The 20,495-nt window shown below is 43.3% G+C and overlaps 1 protein-coding gene across 7 annotated transcripts in view; it reads left to right on the top strand.

Annotated features, from left to right (window-relative positions):
• The window catches only part of SYTL5 (synaptotagmin like 5), a 108,811-nt gene that overhangs the window by 12,276 nt on the left and 76,040 nt on the right, over positions 1-20,495 (top strand). The window contains exon 1 of one of the 7 annotated variants that reach the window (XM_074814571.1): positions 20,200-20,241. The exons of the other annotated variants lie outside the window; for them this stretch is intronic. The gene's annotated coding sequence lies outside the window, so the exon portion shown is untranslated. Of the gene's footprint in view, positions 1-20,199; positions 20,242-20,495 lie in introns of those variants that run through there. 7 annotated transcript variants of the gene reach the window in all.

Genomic DNA, 20,495 nt, shown 5'->3' with positions numbered 1-20,495 from the left:
GTTAATTCATGTTGCATCTGCATTCAAGCTGTATGCAGAAAATGTGATTTTTCAGGTGACACTGGAAGAACTGTGAGTGAGTAAGCCTTGCATAAGAGGCTTAACTGTGGTTTAGATTTTCGTTAACATAATGGAGTGCATATTGGGATAACTTTTTGTACTGATGCACGTGAAACTAAAAAATTTGTTCCCTGAAGTTTTCTGTAGTGCCCATAGCCCATTGCAGTGGTAGGACATGAGAATCCTATTGTAGCATGAAAAAAGTAAAAATATATCACCACCACTCTGCGTGCATGCCAGTCCTGCAAGTTTTTGTATTTATTTTTGCAGCTGGTTGAACTTCAGTGTCTTCATGCACTGAGTCTTTTGGTGTACTGCTAGCAACATTAAACTATACAGTAGAGAGAGACCATCCACTCATTTTCCACAGATTAGTGATCATTACTGTAGTAACTGTATCTGTTTATTAGTTTACCAGATCTGCTGTGTAACATAGCCAAAATATATCATAGTTAATTTGTCATATCTTGGTCATAAAATTCAATGATCTGAAGATTGATCCTTTTCATAGGAAAGTACCTTTCAGCCTGCACCCCTTTTCTCCCTGCTATGCACCAAAGAGAGTGCCCAAGCTCTAATTTAATTTAAGAAACGCTTAAACTGTTGTTGTTTAATGGAGTGGTGTTGCCTGCCTGGACACCACATGTTTCCTTATCGCAGGACACCTTGCTGAGGATGTTGTATGCAAACAGTTCTGCATCCTGTGGTCTCCCTGTGACTGTTTGAATTCATACTGTGTTTGACCTATGGACTGGCACAAGTGCACTGCACAGCTGCATGATCAAATGGGCTGCTAAACAATACTGAATTCAACCAGAAAGGCCTTCCATCTGCTGTTCTGTATTGTTTTGAAGTGTATGGTGCTTCCATTTTTAAGACATTATTCAGTATTGTACAGGTAGGTTATAGATTTAAGAGGTGAAGGAGTGAAGGAAGGAAGGCTGTGAAGCTAAATATGTTTGCTAAAAGTAACTTAGAGTTTCTAGGACTCCTCATTTAAGAGGGGAAAGAACTGCCCTTTCTAAGGGTGATCTAAAATACTACGTCAGTAAAATCTTGCAGTTTTCTTAGTAGTGGATTAAAGTACTAAAGTCAATGTTGCCTTCAGGTATTAGTTTTAACAAGTATTTAATGCTGAATTACCCCTACAGAGAGAGTGCAGGTTGATGAAAAGGATCGGGCTAGCCTCTGTTGTTGTTGGGTTTGGTCTGTAGTTTTTTGGGTTAAGTTTGAAGCAGTTGAGAAGTAAAAGGTTCAATAATCTGTAACTACATACAATCCCCTCAGATTGGAGGAGAATATTTTATCCTTTTGATATGCTTTTAATAGCCTGAGGTGTGTTCTTTACGAGGCTATGCTTTTTGTTCAGTAGCTTATGTGTGGCAACAATAAATCTTATGTTGTTAACTTCTGGTTATATTTTCTGCTTTCAAACAGTGGCTTGAAACTATAATGTATGTTGTTAGCTGGATTTTACTGCTTCATCTTGTGCGTTATACAGCCCTAATAACATTCATTCTAACCGTACTTTGATTTTTTTTTTGTTTTGTTTTTGCATCTTTTTTAAAAGCTTATATAAAAAAAGCTTATAGAAATATGTATTCCTTAATGTCTTCTGGGATGTCATCTCACAGCTGGAAAGGCCATTTAACTTCTGGGACTGACTTTCTTAGTGTCTCTTGCTATCCTTTTGTTGGAAATGATTAGTTTTACAATAGTGCTGCTGCTTTTAAACAATTCTTGCAGAGAACAGTTTCAGATTTCCAGTTGATTTTAGATGCTCTGTTGAATCTGAATATAGAAACTTAGTCATGTTGCTTATAACCAGTTTTCCAGTTTATCACTTTACCTGTGTCACTATCACTTTATATTAAATAGAATCATTGCTCTACAGTTCTGCAGTGGTGTGTGTGTGTATGTGCATATACATATTAAAAATATGTAGTGAGTAAATGTGAGTTTTTTCCCCATAAAAAAGACATTTTGTAGCTTTTTGGAGGGCATAGGGAGGCCTTTGCAAGGAAAGAAGAGGATGAGTGAAGGGTTCTTGTTCTCTGTAACAAGGTGAAATATTTTATACTTCAGCGCCTGACACTCGAAGGTTCTGGGAGTCCATAAGTTTCTTTACAATCATATGGGATTATGGATGCTCAATATAGTTGAAAAATGAGGCTGTCTGTAGGTGTAGTGTCCAGCCATCAAGATACATTAAGTTGCCCAAGTGTTTCCCTTCCTGTCCTGTCATTAATTTAAAGGATTTTGTTTTTTCTGTTGTGGAGGTTTGAACTCAGCCAGCAGCCAGATGCCACGTGGCTGGCTGTTCACCTCCCCCTCCCCCCCTCTGGTAAAATAGGGGAGGAACAAAAAGAAGATAATTTGTAGGTTGAATAAAAAGAAAGAATTTACTAAATATAGCAAGAGAACAACAGTAACAATAGTGAGTCCAAAAAGAAAACGGGTGAAATGCAGCAGTGGCTTACCGAGCGCGGCAACCGACACCCACCCCCCACCCCCCCCCCCGCCCAGCAACAACGGGGCCCGATGAGCAGACGGTGTGCATGCAAGCCCCAAGTGAAAAGCCCCATGAGGGCAAGAGAGCCTGCCCACCTAAATCCCCAGGCATGACATCACATGGTATGAAATACTCCAATGAAAATTAACTCTGTCCTGGTCGAAACCAGGACAGTCTCCACCCCTTATTCCATACCATTAACGTTATGCTCAGGTTTACAAATACATCTTAAGGAATCACCACCCCCTTTTTTTTCCCAGGTCTTACAGATATCATTCCCTTAGTCTATGGGCCATCCTTCCACAATGTTTGCTGAGTTCATTTAGTCCATAACTTCAGGTTCCATCTGTTATGACAGTCTATAAGGTTGAGGAATGAGGCAGAGTTGGCTCAGTCGGTGGAGCAGGAGGCTTTGGATGTGGCACGGAGATGTTGTGAGGCACCAATTGCAATAACAGGGTTATTTGACAGTCCGGTTCATTGGCTATTCTCACCTAAAATCAAATCTCCCTGAGGCACAGATTGGAATTCTCCATCCTCTCCATTATCCACCAAGTGCACCCAGGTCCTTGGGCAAAAATAATCCCATGCATGGGTTTACCTTTACCCAATGCAGGAGTAACCCAGACGGTCTTCCCCAACATATTCCTAATGCGCACTATGGGGGCTTTATCCCCATCCATGGTATGTAGGAGGTTTGATTGAGCAGGGCAAGCTTGCTTGACAGATCCTCTGGTATTGACTAACCAGGTGGCTGTTGCTAAATGCACATGCCAGTGTCTGAGAGTTCCACCACCCATTGCTCTCAGTGTAGTTTTCAGCAATCCATTGTGTCGCTCAATTTTTCTAGAGGCTGGTGCATGGTAGGGAATGTGATATATCCACTCAGTGCCATGTTCTTTGGCCCAAGCATCTATGAGGTTGTTTCAGAAATGTGTTCCATTATCTGACTCAATTCTTTCTGGTGTGCTATGCTGCTATAAGACTTTCTCCTCAAGGCCTAAAATGGTGTTCCAGGCAGTGGCATGGGGCACAGCACAAGTTTCCATCCAACCAGTGGCTGCTTCCACCATTGTAAGCACATAGTGTTTGCCATGCCAAGTCTGTGGGAGCGTGATATAATCAATCTGCCAGGCCTCCCCATATTTATATTTTGACCATCATCATCCATACCAAATGGGTTTTAACCGTTTGGCTTGCTTGATCATAGCACATGTCTCACATTCATGGATTACCTGTGCAATAACATCCATGGTTAAGTCCACCCCTTGGTCACGAGCCCATCTATATGTTGCATCTCTTCCCTGATGGCCTGAGGAGTCATGGGCCCAGCGAGCCATAAATTGTTCACCCTTATGTTGCCAGTCCAGATCTACTTGAGACACCTTAATCTTGGCAGCCTGATCCGCCTGTTGGTTGTTCTGATGTTCTTCAGTGGCCTGGCTCTTGGGTACATGAGCGTCTACATGGCGTACTTTCACATCCAAATTCTCTACTCGAGCAGCAATATCTTGCCATAATTCAGCAGCCCAGACGAGTTTGCCTCTGTGCTGCCAGTTGCTCCGTTTCCACTGCTGTAACCACCCCCACAGCGCATTTGCCACCATCCATGAGTCAGTATAGAGGTAGAGCACTGGCCACTTTTCTTGCTCAGTGATATCCAAGGCCAGCTGGACGGCTTTCACCTCTGCGAACTGACTCAATTCACCTTCTCTTTCAGCAGCTTCAGCAACCCGTCGTGTGGGGCTCCATACAGCTACTTTCCACCTTCGATGTCTTCCCGCAATGCGACAGGACCCGTCGGTAAACAGGGCATATTGCTTCTCGTTATCCAGTAGTTTAGTATATGGTGGGGCCTCTTCAGCACGTGCTACCTCTTCCTCTGGTGCCATTCCAAAATGTTTGCCTTCTGGCCAATTTGTAATCACTTCCAATATTCCCGGATGGCTGGGGCTCCCTATTCGAGCCCGTTGTGTGATTAATGTGACCCATTTACTCCATGTGGCATCAGTTGCATGGTGTGTAGAAGGGACACTCCCTTTGAACATCCAGCCCAGCACTGGCAGTCGGGGAGCCAGGAGGAGCTGTGCTTCATTCCCAATCACCTCTGAAGTAGCTTGGACCCCTTCATATGCTGCCAGTATCTCCTTTTCAGTTGGAGTATAGCGGTCTTCTGATCCTCTGTATCCCCAACTCCAAAACCCCAGAGGTTGACCCCGAGTCTCCCCTGGTGCTCTCTGCCAGAGACTCCAGGTAGGGCTGTTCTTCCCGGCTGCAGTGTAGAGCACGTTTTTAACATCTTGCCCTGTCCAAATTGGCCTGAGGGCTACTGCATGAACTATTTCCTGCTTAATTTGCTCAAAAGCCTGTTGCTGCTCCGGGCCCCATACAAAATCATTCTTTTTCTGAGTCACTTGATAGAGAGGGCTGACAATCTGACTGTAATTTGGAATGTGCAGTCTCCAGAAACCCACAACACCTAAGAAAGCTTGTGTTTCCTTTCTGTTAGTTGGTGGGGACATAGCTGTTATTTTATCAATCACCTCCGTTGGAATCTGACAACGTCCATCTTGCCATTTTACTGCTAAAAACTGAATTTCTTGTGCAGGTCCCTTGACTTTACCACGCTTTATGGCAAAACTGGCTCTCAGAAGGATTTGAATTATTTTTTCCCCTTTCTTAAAAACTTCTTCTGCTGTATTACCCCATATAATGATGTCATCAATGTACCGTAAATGTTCTGGGGCTTCACTTTGTTCCAGTGCAGTCTGGATCAGTCCATGGCAAATGGTGGGGCTGTGTTTCCACCCCTGGGGCAGTCGATTCCAGGTGTATTGGACACCCTTCCAGGTAAAAGCAAACTGTGGCTTGCATTCTGCTGCCAGAGGGATGGAGAAGAATGCATTGGCAATATCAGTCGTGGCATACCACTTGGCCACCTTCGACTCTAGTTCATATTGCAGTTCCAACATGTCTGGCACAGCAGCACTCAGCGGTGGCGTGACTTCATTCAGGCCACGATAGTCCACTGTCAATCTCCACTCCCCATTAGACTGTTGCACTGACCATATGGGGCTGTTTAAAGGGGAGTGCGTCTTGCTGATGACTCCTTGGCTCTCTAGCTGACGAATCAGTTTATGGATAGGGATTACAGAGTCTCGGTTGGTGTGGTATTGCCGTCGATGCACGGCTGTAGTGGCAGTTGGCACCTGTTGTTCTTTAACCCTCAGCAATCCCACAACAGAAGGATCCTCTGAGAGACCAGTTAACACAGACAGCTGTTTAATTCCTTCTGTTTCCAAGGCAGCTATACCAGAAGCCCACCGATACTCTTTTGGGTCTTTAAAATACCCTCTTCTGAGATAATTTATGCCAAGAACACATGGAGCATCTGGGCCAGTCACAACGGGGTGTTTTTCCCACTCTTTTCCACTTAGGCTCACCTCAGCGTCCAATACAGTAAACTGTTGAGACCCCGCTGTCACTCCTGAAATACAAACGGGTTCTGCTCCTTTAAAATTTGATGGCATTAGGGTGCATTGCGCACCAGTGTCCACTAGAGCCTTATACTGCTGGGGGTCAGATGTGCCAGGCCATCGAATCCACACAGTCCAGTAAACTCGGTTGTCCCTGTCCTCCACCTGGCTGGAGGCAGGGCCCCTCTAATGTTGATCATAATACTCGCTAACAACAAATGGGTTAGTGTGGTGAGCATGGGTTTCAGCCTCATCTTGATCACTCACTTCTTGTGAATACAAGTCAGAAGTTCTTCTCATAGGATCATGAGCAAAGTTGACCTTTCTGCTCCATTTGGGCACTTGATTACTGGAAACCGGAGAAGCATTTCTCCTGAAAGGACCACGTTCTGTACTTGTTCTTCCTTCCAACTCACATACCTGCTTTTCTAGGAGGTAGGTAGACTTTCCATCCCATTTCTTCATGTCTTCTCCATGGTCATGCAGTCAATGCCACAGGTTCCCCCGTGGTGTGTACCGGTTCTCTCGAGTAGAAACGATTGCTCCTAATAGCCAAGATTCTGGTCCGTGCAGGTGGGGAGTAGGACATGTTCTCTTTAAGTTGCTGAACATCTTGAGATAATTTGTTCACAACTGCAATTGTCGTAGTCGGCGAGTTCATTCACTGTTGGTCCCTCTTCGTCTCTCCAGTCCATTAGTGCTAATGCACTGGCATATGATGAGGGTGTGCTCCATACAGAAGTCCTCCACATGGGCCAGGTGCATCGGACTTCATCTGGATCTGTGGGTAGCCATGCATTATCTGGGTCATAGTAAACTACCTCCTGCAGAGCTAGCTCCCTCGAGTATTGAATGCCTCTTTCCCTAGTGGTCCACTTACTTGGTCGACATGTCAAGTCATCCTTGAAGGGATACCTCTCCCTCACACTTGACAGAAGTTGCTTCCAGAGACTAAGATTTTGTGTCTCCTTTCCAATGGCTTTGTCAATGCCCCCTTCCCTAGACAGGGATCCCAGCTGCCTCGCCCCCCTGCCCTCTAGTTCCATGCTACTGGCCCGCTATCCCAGCACCGCAGCAGCCAGGTAATGAGTTGCTCAGCTGGCTGGCAGCTGTAATCTTTTCTTATGTCTTGCAACTCATTCAAGGATAAGGATTGGGTGACTATCACTGGCTCTGCCTCCTCCTCCTGTTCTCGTGATGGGCCTGGTTCATCATCACCCTGTATGGCACGAGGGAATTTTCTTGTGTATTTCTTCTTCTGTATGGCAGCAGCTGACACTGTTATGGATTGGTTCTCTGGTTCAGCTGCAGCGCCTGTCCTCGGGGTTGTAGTGGCTGCAGTTTCTGTTACTTGATTAATCTTAAATAATAGCTTAACTATAAACAAAACCTGAACCACATTCAGGAACACACTAGCGCCTAACAGCACGGTAACCATGTTTATGTCAACATTCCAAAGATACCTGAACCCTCCAAATTTCTCAAACACAATTGTAAATAGCCCCAGGACCGATGACTGCATGGTATCGTAGATTAGCATCACACAGTACAACAGAAACAAAACCCTAACCCAACTCTCATGGAAGGTGAGCAACAGCATGGGAAACACGTATTGCAAATGAGGTGATAAATCTTAAGGAGCCAAGCAATCCACATTTTACCCGTTTTGTTGTTATCTCAAACAAAAAGAAAAACCTTGGGGCCCCACGTTGGACACCAAAAACTGTGGAGGTTTGAACTCAGCCGGTAGCCAGATGCCACATGGCCGGCTGTTCACCTCCCCCTCCCCCCTCTGGTAAAATAGGGGAGGGACAAAAGATAATTTGTAGGTTGAATAAAAAGAAAGAATTTACTAAATATAGCAAGAGAACAACAGTAACAATAGTGAGTCCAAAAAGAAAACAGGTGAAATGGCCCAACGAGCAGACGGCGCGCGTGGTGCAAGCCCCAAGTGAAAAGCCCGGTGAGAGCAAGAGAGCCCGCCCACCTAAATCCCTGGGCATGGCATCACATGGTATGAAATACTCCAATGAAAATTAACTCTATACTGGTTGAAAGCAGGACATCTATCTAAAACTTAAGGTAATATATCAAAAATACTGTATAGATCAGTGTTTGTAAGGTACTTGGATACATGTGTACAAGTATGATAGCAGAAGTAGAGTCTTGTATTAATTCTGTATTCAGGAGTGAGAAAATGTGCTACAAATGAGGCATGGGCTATATGCTGAATGGTGAAACTTGGAAGAAATTCTGTGCAGCTGCCTTGCCATTATCTTTCCTGTGTCTTGAATGGAACAGGGGTCCTGTGGAAAATAACATCTGTGGTTGTGTATTTTCTCATATTGCTAAGTGAGTGGAATAAAAATTGACACGTTTTTAAGGTGTTGAACATTTGAAAGTCTGATGTAGTACTGCAGGCTGTGCCTAAGACTTCATGGCTTAGGGGGGTTTGGTTTGTTTCTTGAAGAATTCCGGGATAACATTCACAATATAGCAACAATTGCCTAAGGGTTTTGTGCACACATACAAGCTTAATTGTTGAGGGTTGGAATAATACTGATATTCACAAGTGGTAAAGGCAGGAGTTATTACAGAATATTAACTAGGGGTGATCAGAAGATGTTTTTGCCAAAACCTCTTTTTTTGTTTGCATTTATTTACTCTGGTTTCTGGAAACATTACTTTAGGGGCTTTAAATAAGAGGAAAAGATACGTGTTTGAGCATGCTGATTTGCAATAATGATAAAGGAAGGAATAAAGATGTAGATAGAGTCAAAATCTTGCACTTTTTAAGAATTAGGGAGGCTTGTTCTTCTGTCACAAAATAACAGACTTCCAGTCCTGACAGGTTCTTCCTGTGCAGTCTCTGAGGGGATCCAGACAGTTATCAGTACCCAGTAGTCTACACATGGAAATGTGGGGCAGCATTTGCTCGTGAGTGGTGTTTCAATACCAATGGACTGGGAAGATCACTTGATCTAATATTGGAATATGTCACAGAAAAATTTCTGTCCTTTTCTCTTCCTCAACCATCTGGGTTTATCGTGTAGGGAGGCATTTTTTCCTAGATTTTCTTGGAAGATAAGCTAGTGTGTGCCAGACAAGGTGCACACATGAATCCTTTTGAGAGTGCCTGCTAGGCTGAAGAGCATGAGCCGTGTGCAACAATGAGCTGATATACTAATAAATGTGGGGAAAATAACAAAACCTACCCCAAATCTCTGTGCTCCGAGTCAGTGATTTTATTAACTTTTCAATAGTCCCAATCTAAAACTGTCCTTATCACTTCTACATACTCCCTGAAGGCATCTGTTAAAGTTTAATTGCTGCACATGATATGTAAGGAGAAATGCTCAACGGTAGAACATGGGTATCCAGCATTTTTTCACTGGAGAAACTCTGTTCACACTGATAAATTATTAACTAGGCTTCCATAGATATATCCTTAGCTTCTAAAACCTGTACTGGTAAATGAGGAACTTGGCTTTACAGGTCAGGTTGTGATGGGCTGATTGCTGTAGGTTAGCAAGAAGCAGCAGCAGTGGCAAGAGATACAACTACTAGCGTTTCCTGACTATGTCTCCTGACTATGTGCTATGATGAGCACATCATCTTGGAGAGATGTGCTCTCCAGGTGAGGTGAGGACATCCCTTTCATGCTGGCAAACTTTGGCTGCCTACTCTGTGTACACTGGACCATCTCAGAAATTACTTGTTCCCCTCTGAAAGATCTTTCATAGATTTCCTGCTGGAAGTGTACATCAACTATGCTTTCCATCTCAAACCTAGACCAGTGAGTAGTTTGACCCTCACATAAGGATACATTTTGGTATTGTTTCAAGTGGCATAAGCTGTCTGTATTGTAAATGCAATCAAAAGGCCAAAGCACTTACTATGCAGATTGCTGGAGTAAATCTTGGCCAAGAGGAGGCAGAAAACTGCTACAGAAAGGTCATATTATGATTAATATTCTGTGAGTGCAGCTCTGCACACTCTTTCTCCTGAATAACTTCTCTGTTGCCCTTTCACTTAACAGCTAGTGTTACGTAATATGTTGGCTGTACCCACCAGCTGTTCTTCCCAAAGCTTGGAATAGTAGTTCTAGGACAGGTAGAAAGTCTGGAAGCCCACCTCCAGGTTCTTGAACTCTTTTGCTTATAGTGCCACTGGAATTACACATCTAGCTAGAAAGAGGGAGAGAGGTATCAAGTATGGTTACAAAGGGAATCTGAAGTGAAGAGAAATAATTGAGGGCTTGTCTGTGTTGTTGTAGGGCTTCTGTGTCTTTCTGCTGTTTGTACAGCACCACTAGTATTATGGAATTGCCTTGACAGGTCATGGCCAGGAGGATAGATGAGAAAGCTTGTGATCCTTTTCTTGTAGTTAGCGTAACGTATTATAGTATAGTCTACGTTAGGTAGTCTACGTTTGAAAATTCAGATTGCTAACAAAGACGTATCGAAGCCTCGGGTCTCATAAGGTATTTCTGTGATGGAAATCTCTATCTTCCGTCATGTCCTATAAGGTCATCTTTGGCAGTTACATCTGCTTCCTTCTAGTTTGGAGCAGTTCCCACACAGTGATCCATTGTGCGGCTTTGAACTTCACTCCTCCAGCACTGTGCCCGGCTGCTGCTTGCTAGCCACTGTTGAAGACTCTACTGCTAAATCTCTGCTGTTGCTTTTTGTGCAAACTACACTGAAGCCAGACAGTCTGTTCAGCACTGTCAACTTCAGCTGCATGCCCTTTTCTCAGGAGAGATACATCTGAGGCACTGGATGGGCTGTGCTGAGAGGACGAGTTTTAAAATGGCAAAGAAAATAATTCCAGATGTTCCCTTTGAACAGTATTTTTGGAGGAATCTCTCCATTTTCTTTGCTTGTTATACAGTGTATGACAAATTATGCTGATTCTGTGTATGCTGCTGTCATGCAGTCTATATAGGCTTTTGCTGAAGTTGCTCATTGGATTCATTGCAGTCCTAGAAGATCAGACAGCAGCGTGTAGTTCTTTTCTCACTGAACTAAGTTCTGGTCCTCAGTCATAGATGATATGCATGGCTGCTCCCCACAGACCTTGTGCTATTACTTTGAGCTGTCTTGGATAGGCATTTATGTTACAAATCTCACCCTGGGAAGCAGAGGAAGCCTCCGCATATTCCACTACTTCTTCCGCCCTACTGAAAGTGATCCTCAGGACTCTGATAGCTGATACACAACTCAGACTTCAGACAGACAGCAGTGTAACCTGTGAAAGCGAGATTACATTTTCTAACTAGATTTTTGTGGGTGTTTTTCCTGCCTGCCACAAGAATTTTGGAAACCGATATGCTTACAAATGCAGACTTCCCCGCCATGCCCATTTTGAGGTAGATGAACTGGGACAACACACTGATGCATTTCATGGCAAGATTTAAGTGAGCTGTTAGCTTTATTTGCTGTTTGTAGAGAAAAACATTGTAGCATTGTATTTAATGAAAAACAAAACAAGGCAACTCTCCAAGATCATCCCACTTTCTGATTAAGCTGTTTATATCCTCTGGTAGGTTTCTGGACAAGTGTCCTTGTGAACAGCTCATTTTATACAGCAAATGAGAACCAGGATGCGTTTGCTTGTGTGATTTGTATGCCTGCATTTGAGGTAGTCATGCTGCATCCCCTTCACAGTCAGTGGAGAGAAATGGATGCTACTAGACAATGATTCCTCTGACCTTTTTAAAATCTTCTCATGAAGATGAGGTGAGTCATGCCCTAGAAATGACTGTTTATCTCTGTTGCTTATAGAGTGGGTCTGGGATGACTAGGTCAGAATAAATAAGAGAGATCATAGAATAGGATCATAGGATGACTTGAGTTGGAAGGGACCTTTAAAGATCGTGTAGTCCAACATCACTCCCACTTGCCTGCCTTGGGCAGATGAATCTTCTAAAGATTTTTCACACCTCTATAGAGATAAATCATATAACATATGATTATATACCTTTGGTGTGCATGAAAACAAACTTACTTCTTTTCATTAAAACCTGAATTCAGTTCTTTGCTAAATCGAATAGAAAATTATTATCACATGTAGTGGATAATGAGTGTTGCTACACCATACTGTTGCAGAAAGGCATATGAGCACCTAGCATCTAACAGGCTGAAATAACAGAGGACTGGATTTCTCACCTCCTACACACATCTAATGCACATTGCCTCATTCAAAGCACTCACACACAAGGTCTGGGTTCCCTTCTCCCCAAACCTAGAGAGGGTTTCACTGGCTTGGTGGATGCTTTTCCAAATGGCTGCTTTTCTAAATGCTAGTTTCCTCTTCTCTGACTCTGCAGCCTGGCTGCAGTTCCTCAGCAACCTTCCTGCAGCCCTCTGGCAAAGCTCAAAGATAATTTCGGTTTTCTTCATTCATGAAGAAAGCAAAGTCAATGACAGAATTTTGTCAAGTGTACTAAACCTCAGCTTGATAGTCAGGAGTTTTTCTGCAAAATGAAATGTTTGATAAAGTCAAGGCACTTTCTTTGGAGTACTCTTAATTCAGCAAATTAGTGAAAACATTTGAACTTGAAGATTTACAAACAAGTTTCTGTTGAAATTTTTGAAGAATCCTCATCCATTTCTGTGGAACATACCTGCTGATGCATTCTGATTAGAAATTTCTGTTGGGGCAAAAAATCAAGCAAACCTACTGATATTTCAGTCAATTGCTTGCTGCAGCTTGTCATGGTTTGAGCCCAGAAGGCAACTGAGCACCATGCAGCCATTTGCTCACCCCTTACCCCCCCTCCAGTGCTGGGAAGGAGGAAATAAAGCAAAACGCTCAGGAATCGAGATAAGGACAGGGAGGGGTGTCTCACCCATTATGGTCATGGGCAAAAGAGAGGCTTGTTAGGGGAAGAAAAAGAACATCACTTTATTTCAAATGCTAACAAAACCAACACTTAACAGAGTGGGACAGTGAGAAGCATTACCACATCTTAAAAATGCCTCTCCCACTCCTTCCTTCTTCCAGGGCTCAGTTTTGTTCCTGATATCTCTACCTCTTTCCCACAGGGACAGGGAATGAGGTGTTTTTGGTTAGTCTGCTGCTCCTTTCTCCAAGGGAGGGTGAAACACTCCTCTGCTCCACACGGTGTCCCTCTCATGGGAGACAGTCCTCCACAAACTTTCTGTTGTGAGTCCTCCAGGGGTTGCATTCTTCTCGAGATGCTCTGGCGTGGGTAATCCCCATGTGTTGCAGTCCTCCCAGCGCCAAACTACAGCAGCGGGGGCTTCTGCTCACAGAGTTCTGGCCTTCTTTGGGTGCCGCTGCCCGCTCCAGTGTGGGGTCCTCCACAGGCCGCAGGCGAATCTCTGCTCCTGCGGTGATCTCCATGCGTGGCAGGGGAGCAGCCCTGTGTCTCACCAGGGGATACAGGGGGGATCTCTGCTCCAGCACACCTCCCCCCCTTCATCCTCCTTCCTTCCACTGACCTCGGTGTTTGCATAGGTGGCCTTCTCCTAACTCCTCCTTACAAGTCCCAGGTCCCTCCCAGATTCCCCTTCTTAAATACGTTATCGAAGAGACATGGCCACCATTGCTAATTGGCTTGGCCTTGGCGAGAGGCTGGTCTGACTTGGAGCCAGGGGAGCTTTCAAGAAGTTTCTCACAGGGGGCCACTGCTGTAGCCCCCTCCCTCACTACTAAAAACCCTACCACTCAAACCCAGCACACAGCTAAAAGAAACAGATACTTTACTTTGTAAGAACATCTTGTTAAGTAATGAAAATAATCCTCTTGTTTTACCATGTATTTTCTACTTCATGTTAGATGAAGAATCCTGTAATAGCACTGCAGTACAAACCACTGCCCCAGGGATCTTGTACACAGTTACACATGATGGTTGCTGCCCAGAGCAGCCTCAAGTCCCAGTGAACAGGAGACAGGGCGTTTAAGGAGGATGGAGATAGGCCATGACTAGATCATGGAGCAGCAGCTGCTGACCAGTAACATTGATGATAGTGGCTTTCAGATGTCCAGTGTGTGCTAGTTCATGCCTGTCCTGTGCATCTTGGTGTCAAATGCAATTGTGTCATAACATAATACATACTAAATTAATTTCTCCTAAACTCACTGTGTTGGTACTTGTAAGAAATGCTAGTGGTTAGAAAGAAGGATTAGGAAATTTGCTGGCATTGTACTTGCTTTCTATTTCCAAGAGAACTCAGTATCAAGAAGTGATTCTTGCTCCCCAATGCTATGCCTATTTTAATGTAGGGACAGGGTGCTATGAATTTTTAAAAGTAAACAGTTGATAAACTTGCTTCAACTTGACTCAGTTAAATTTTATAACTGTGAGTCTTGGTTAAATTTCTAATTTATCCAGCTATCAAAAAAAAAAGTAAGGTACGCATTAGAATTTGGTTTACAACTGTATAAATCTGTTCTATTCTAGACCTCAGTTCACTGCTTTTCTTTCCATTTCATCACAGAAAGTATAGACACACAGGGAATAACTTAAACGTATTAAGGTAAAGTTCAGTATTAAATGAATACTGCCTTCATGCACACTGTGACTAAGCAATAAGATTGAGATGACTCAAGCCCAGGTCATATTTTCATGGATGATTTAACATTGCACAGATTTTTTTTTTTTTGCTTAACAATAGCAAAAATATTTTTCCTTCCTTCATTCTTTGGTTTGGAGCTGTTTGGTTTGTTTAATTTTGCAAGCTGACGCATTGAATTTCATTTCCATTCTTACCCAGGGAGGTATCACCTTTTCTGGTTAAATGCTCAGCCAGGAAGGTGAACGATGTTTGCTCAATCGTGAGCAAAACAAAAGAAAAAGATTGCCACCCTGTTATGTCATGCTTCCCACTTCTTTCCTCCTGCTTATAAGTATATTAGCTAAAGGAGTGTAATGTAGAGAAGATTATTAGATGTTTGTTTATTCCAAAGCATCACCTAAGGGGTTAAATTCTCTTATTTAAATGTTTTGTAGGATCTGTGGGGAGCGTGGGCTTGTGTTCACATGTGAATGCCGTCTGGTGTACTCTCTACCTCTGGTCTGTTCTGCACTTGCTCCCCTGCCTTCATGCGCACTTGAAAAATAACACAAGGTTGTTGGGGTAGCAGCCAAGTGGTGTACTCCACAGGAAGCTTTCACTGGCCAGTGGTGTTCCCTCTCACTTGCGATATGAAACCTGACTGTTTGGGCAGCTGTATGAGCCTAAAATTCTACAGCAGGGAAACAGAAAATGTAATTTTTTTTTTAAATGCTTTTTCATGTTACTTGAAGATTATTATAAGGGCTGAAAAGCAGAGGGAGACCTGTAGTAGGAGCATCGTTTAATGAACGCTCAGACTGGCAGTACTGAGCTTAGTCTTAGCTCTCTTATTTGTATAATCAGGCATGTTAATTTAGTGCTTACTTACACAGTAAGGTGGAATACTTCATCGACTTAATGAGCTTTAACATTATTGCTTTAGTCTTTAAAGACTTATGATTTTGTTTTTGAAATGTTATCACACTAGTGCTGGAAACTGGATATAGCTTGAAGGCATTGTCTGGTTGGAGAGAGATCTGCAGTCCTGTAGGTATGTGACAGCTTTGCCAAGACATTACCAGAAAGCTGGAATTGTGCCTGACCTAAGAAATGTACTGCTTCTGAACCCATTGTTTTTGTTTGATTAATGAATCTGAGTTTTTCTGATTACTATGAAGTCAAACACGCTTATACTACATGACTTAGAGAGGTAGACTTAAAGAATCAGTTTCAACTTTTCTCTCAGCTTGCATCCATTTCAGTGCACTGGTACAAATTTGTATGATGGTATTCTGTGCTTTTAATGTCTCTTTAAACAATGTTGCTGCCACTCATATGTGACCTTTTCTTTAATGCAATATATGAGTTGCCAGTTCATAAATTTTCCAGCTCTTATATCTAAAGATCTTTGAAGTTTGTTCTTAGTCAAAGAATCTGCTCACTATTTGCATTGCAATACTGACTAGAGCAAGCACTCAGTCTAATCCATGTGTCATTAAACAAGATCACATTCAGCAAATTTGCTTTGGTTTTCTTTTCTTACCACTTGATTTCACTGTCTTGAGTCACCCTTACCTTGCAAATTTATTGATTTTGTGCAACAAGCATTTCCTGCTGCTTCAGTACCTGCTGGCACTTAGTTTGCTTATCTGGGCGTGTGCGCTTTGCAAACACTTGGTTGAGAAGTGAAGCTGGTTTTTCTTGCTCCTGTATATGGCATTCTGCAAGCAGTATGCTTAAGTTAAAACAGGAAGAGAGACAAGTTGGCCATTACACTCTCAACATGGTAAGCTTTACATTTGTTAAAGGTTCTTGGTATGACAGGAACCTATTAATGTCTTTCTGCCATTTTATTAGACTTAATGTTGGCTGTCCATCCCTTCCTTCCCCCATTATAGGCTTGCATACAGCTGTGGGCCTCAGAAAAGATAAAAGATAACTGTGGACATGGACCATGCTACCTAGTGAAGCCATCTTAGTTTTCCCATCCAGAGGGCCCTTGCCAGGATTGAGAAGTGGGCCCATGTGAACCTCGTGAGCTTCAACAAGGCTAAGTGTAAGGTCCTGCACTTGGGTTGGAGCAACCCTCAGTATCAATACAGGCTGGGGGATGAAGAGATTGAGAGCAGCCTTGCAGAGAAGTACTTGGAGGTACTGGTGGGTGAAAAGCTGGACATGAGCCAGCATTGTGTGCTTGCAGCCCAGAAAGCCAACCATATTGTGGGCTGCATCAGGAGAAGTGTGGCCAGTGTTATAAGTAGATTTCTCAAACTGATGTGAGTCAGAGCCAATCAAAATTTCAATTGTTTACTTAGCAAGCGGTCGAGCGAGGTGATTCTCCCCCTCTACTCCACTCTCGTGAGACCCCACCTGGAGTACTGTGTCCAGCTCTGGGGCCCCCAGCATAAGAAGGACATGGACCTGCTCGAATGGGTCCAGGGGAGGGCCACAAAGATGATCAGGGAGCTGGAGCACCTCCCCTGTGAGGACAGGCTCAGAGAACTGGTGTTGTTCAGCCTGGAGAAGAAAAGGCTCAGGAGAGACCTTATAGTGGCCTTCCAGTACTTAAAGGGGGCCTACAGGAAAGATGGGGAGGGACTCTTTATCAGGGAGTGCAGTGCTAGGATGAGGGGTAATGGTTTTAAACTGAACGAGGGTAGATTTAGATTAGATTTAAGGAAGAAGTTCTTTACTGTGAGGGTAGGGATACACGGGCACAAGCTGCGTGGAGAAGTTGTGGTTGCCCCCTCTCTGGAAGTGTTCAAGGTCATGTTGGATGGGGCTTTGAGCAACCTGGTCTAGTGGAAGGTGTCCCTTCCCATGGCAGGGGGGTTGGAACTAGGTGATCTTTATGGTCCCTTCCAACCCAAACTATTCTATGATTCTATGAATTTTATTTCAGACCCCCATGTGAATGAAATCAGGATACAGGGGATTTGTGTGTTTTAAGCAGCACGTATGTGAAACATGCCTCTTTTCATTTGAGTGTCAAAGCTGAGTGCATTGGATCCAGATTCAGAGCGCTGTGATAAATAGTGCCAGCACTGAGTTGGGAGGTGGGAATTGTGGCCTCCTGAAGCATGCGTAAGAGGCAGCAGTGCCATCAGTCCTTCTCCTGATGAGTTTCCAACCTGATCATTGTGCCTTGTGCAGCTTTGGTTTGGACAGTGGTTAGTGCCTTTTCAAGAGATGCTATATCCCAGCTTCTCATGTGACAAAAGTCAATTGCAGTCCACCACACCATGCTGCATTTGGCTACTGTTGGTAGGAATTTCTTTACCAGTATGGAAGTACCGTTTGTGCCCGTCCCACATACATCTGTGCTAGTAAATAGGTGTAGTGCAGACCACATTGCTGGCAAAGAATTTCTCACCAGCAGTAGCTGAAGGCCACTCAAGCAACATGAGGTAATGCCACGGTTCCCATACCACTGCAGTCAGTTCACGTGGAAAATGCTGGTTTTGTTGCTGAGTCACTAAATCATCCCACATACTGGCTTCCGGCAAAGTAAACATAAGGACTTGGCGGTGGAAGTAATTTCTTGCATCAAGCAATTTGATAATAGCGTCATTGAAGAAAAGAGGATAATTCCTCTCCTGTTCATCTTGCTTCCTTTTAGCTCTGCCTCTCTCTCTAGGGAGCAGGATGCTTCTCCTCCTTCCTGAGGGGATGGGGGAGAGGTGAGGGGAGAGCATTTTGGAGTGCAGATGAAGCTGTTGATTTGATGGGTTCAAGGAGGATACATGTGGCGGTGACAGTAGTGGTTGCTGCACCTGGGGTCACTCCAAATGTAGCTGATTGCAGTGGATTCACTGTGCTTCCTGTAGCTCTTAACTAACATCCCTCACAAAGATTCCGGTTCAGGGGTGCTATATTTCTAATTGTCACAAGCAGCGTTAGCAGTTAGCAAAAATAAATGGCATGTTCTTCCCCACTGTAATGCTTTTTCTCCTCCCCCCCCCCCCTTTTTTTTTCCCTCAAAAAAACAAGCCTTAAGTAATTCTTTTGTCTTGGGAGGGTGAGTGAACGCTCTCTGGATAGACATGGTGCCTGTGTACAGTGGATGCAGGTATACTTCAGGATAAACTGCACCTTATTATTCAGTTGTGTCTAATTTTGCTGTCATGTGCTAACATGTCTGTTATTTCTAATGTATCTTCCCTCAACAATAGATTCAGAGAGGAAGACTCCATTCTAGAAATCCCTTTCCACAGGGATAAGGAAAGTTGGAAAAGCATGTGGATAGTTCCAAGGAGCAGTTCTACTCCTTTCCATGAGGCAAGGGAAAAAACCCACATATTCGAGAGGCTCACTTACATACTGTCTTGTGATTGTGTCACTTCATTCATTCCTCCTCTGTTACTACTTCCTTTGCAAGTCCAATATTAGATCATTGCTTTACTCTGACTTAAGAAATTAATGCTCTATCTGCATATTGAATGTAGATGAGAACCAAGTCTATCCTTTTAGGGGGCTTTTCATTTTTACATGTGTCCTAATTTGCATTTTAGCATTCCTCAAATGCTTTGTTGTGTGAAATCTTCACTCAGTTTAGGATGAAAACAACTACATTTCCTAACCAGCCACAGGGCTGCTTAATAAAACATCAAAAGTCTGTTGAAAGGATCATTGTCAGTTTCTAAAAGCTGGATGGTTACTTTTGTTTTTAAACCCTAAATTGGTTCATAATTCAGCTTTTGTCAGCTAATTTATTCTGGACTATTTAGAGAGAGAGCAAAAAGTGCAGGAAAGGAGAAGTGCAAATTTCCCTGTTAAATCTTAATGTAACATACAGGTCTGGTCTCTAGTCATGTTGAAAGGGAATGAAAGGGCTCAAACAAATGAATTTCTGACAGTTATTAAGACTAAACTGTGATGTGATGTATGAAAGCTTTGCTTGTGCTTTGCTTCGTTTGTTTCAAAGCTTTGCTTGTGTTTTGACTCCAGACTCCTGAACTGTTTCTTTAGGTCCCTTTGTCTGTTTAGGTAAGATGGAAACGCTCGTTAAGCTCCCTACGTAAATCACTGATAGCAGCCTCAAGGCCTTCAGTGGACACTTGGGCAACTCCTAGAATGAGATAAGGGGGTCTCTAACAAAGAGACACAGAGACCCTGTTATAGGGAAACTGATTTTGCTGACTTAGGAGGGAGACACTTGGACTTTACTTCACAGCGCATGCTCTGAAAAGAGGGTCAACTAGCGAACGCTGTGAAGAAGACTGCTTACTTCCTCCCCCGACCACCAAAGACCCTCACCCTATTTTCACTACTCATGCTTGGATTATGCAAATGAATTCTGGGAACTCATGATCATAAGACACCCCTTTCTAGGAAATCTAATGAATATGTATGATTTGTGTGTATGTAAACCGATGTCCCTTGCTAATTCTTGGGAGCCCTTATGGTGGAGAATCCCCAGGGCGACCCCAGTGCTGCCAATAAAAGAATATCTGCTTAACAGTTATATTGGATTCTGACTGTTGAGGTAATTTCTTTGTTTCAATGTGTTGTCTAAAGCAGGGAAGTCTTAAGTGGTAGTTTGTTAAAAACAGTATCTCATTATTTATTAGTTTCCTTTTTCATAGAACAAGTGTTCTGGCTGGTTTTGCTATTGCCATTTTTTAGCAACTACATGTGTAACAGAAATGTCTACTGCTTACCCCAAAAGGTATGTGAGCTAGACCAGATGATCTCTTCCTGTGAGTTAAGGGCTGTTTTAGTACCTCTTGTACCAGCACATGGCAGAATGAAGGCAATGGTATCAGAGTTTCAACACAGAATTTGTCCAATCAGGCATGAGTGAAGTAGGATGCAGTGGCAATTTCTTACTACATCTGCTTCATGTAGGGTAAAGATACCTGCACTGTCTTCCATCCTAAAAGATAGCCTTGCAAGAGCAACAGTATCTAAGAACTGGGAAAA

The sequence above is a fragment of the Strix aluco genome, chromosome 2 (assembly GCF_031877795.1).
Source record: "Strix aluco isolate bStrAlu1 chromosome 2, bStrAlu1.hap1, whole genome shotgun sequence".
NCBI lineage: Eukaryota > Metazoa > Chordata > Aves > Strigiformes > Strigidae > Strix > Strix aluco.
The sequence above is the reverse complement of the archived record's forward strand: the minus strand, read 5'-3'. Positions and strand labels throughout refer to the sequence as shown.